The 1,507-nt window shown below is 53.0% G+C and overlaps 1 protein-coding gene across 1 annotated transcript in view; it reads left to right on the top strand.

The window, feature by feature from the left end:
* CSUI_009518 (uncharacterized protein) overlaps window positions 1–1,507 on the top strand; it is a gene marked incomplete at its 3' end in the record, with an annotated part of 11,190 nt that overhangs the window by 3,002 nt on the left and 6,681 nt on the right. Inside the window, exons 2-4 of the mRNA XM_068069633.1 lie at window positions 262–410; window positions 785–942; window positions 1,236–1,301. The remainder of the gene's footprint in view (window positions 1–261; window positions 411–784; window positions 943–1,235; window positions 1,302–1,507) is intronic.

Raw genomic sequence — 1,507 nt, 5'->3', positions numbered from 1 at the left:
TCCGGCACGACTTGGAAAGCTTGCAGCTGGTTAGAGCGGCCTTTCGCTTGGCGAGGCTCGCGTGTGGAACCCCCAGTGTCAGACTGGGTGCGCCCGGTCGGCGCAGCCGGGTATCCCAGTATCCTGTCATCCGAAGTCACGCTGACTCTGCAGGGTGTTGTCGTCCCCTCTGTTTTGCTGAGAACAGTGTCAGTCGGAGAGATTCTGGCTGAGCGTTGAATCAGGGCAAGCACCCTGTGTCGTTTGGTTTTTGATTTGCAGTCCTCAATTCCATGCAGAGAGAATTCATCAGCATGAATCTGTTCGCATGGTTTACTGATGTGAGGAAGGCGTACGAAACAGGAGTCAAGCTTGTTAAAGTCAATGCGCTCGGCTACAAATTCATTCGCATTGTCGAAGTGAAGAACTTTGTAAGTCTTGAGAGTGATTCTCTGTGCTCCTCGGGTCCAGATCCCGGTTAGAACCGTATCTTGCATGGGGTCTTCTCAAAGGCTGTTGCGACCACCTCGTTACTGAGGTGTGCGATTCAACGGCCCCGCACACTGGAGCAAACTGTCCCAGACTCTAGTTTGAGAAGATTGGATTCACTGGCAGTTCACCGGGCAAAGTAGACCGCCATGCCACATCCGAGGTCGTGGTAGCTTATTCAGTGTGTCTGACGTCCCGGGAAGCCAGAGCCTGCTTTTCTTCGCGGTTCTTCCGAGTTTCGTTGCGGGTTCTGTACCCGTGGCGTACTTGTGCGGGAGACGACTGCGCGGTGGAGTTCGATTTCGTGTCTTCTCAGATATTAACTATAAAGCAGCCGCACACATTGAGCAAGGTCAAGATTGACAGGCAGGTGGCGGTCACCTCCATAGAGGGCGTTCACCTGGGCAAAGAGTCCCGACAGTTCAAGGCGATGGCCGACCTTATCAAGGAGACGCGGTTGCCTCCAGAAGAAGAGTAAGAAGCTCGACGCTGGTTGTGACGAGCGCTTGTCGCTGACTGACGCCGAGGAGTCTGTCATATATTTATATATATATATATATTCATTCGTTCACATGTAGAACTCACGCGGCTAGATCGCTATTCTCGGGGCTGTATTTCCTTCTGTGTGTTGTCTCTTAGCGGAGGTTGCGTTCTCATCGACGGTCCGGGAGGCATGCTAGCTGTTTGTTCGCTATAAGTTGCATCACGGGCCAGTGTGGAGATTTTGGGTTTTTCACGCACCTCTCACTGTCATTTTTGTGCTGCAGCCCGCCGGCAACGCAGTGCGCCGTCGTACATCTACCGGACAATCGGACTCTATCGCTCATTTTCTTGTAAGCACCGAATCGCATTCCTACTTGTTTCACCGGAACTCGCCGTAGTGAAGTAGTCGTCACCTCGTTGAGCTGATCTGCGTCCGAATCGACGACGTGTCCCAGCAATTCCGATCGAACTCGGGTAGCGCAGGCCTTGTCAGTGAAATCGGGATCGACACCGCACCGGATTCTTCGTGCATTCACAAGTACGAAGGAGGTGCACC

This window comes from Cystoisospora suis (genome assembly GCF_002600585.1).
Source record: "Cystoisospora suis strain Wien I chromosome Unknown contig_5711, whole genome shotgun sequence".
Lineage (NCBI taxonomy): Eukaryota > Apicomplexa > Conoidasida > Eucoccidiorida > Sarcocystidae > Cystoisospora > Cystoisospora suis.
Note: the sequence above shows the minus strand (reverse complement) of the source record. Positions and strands in the feature narration are given on the sequence as shown.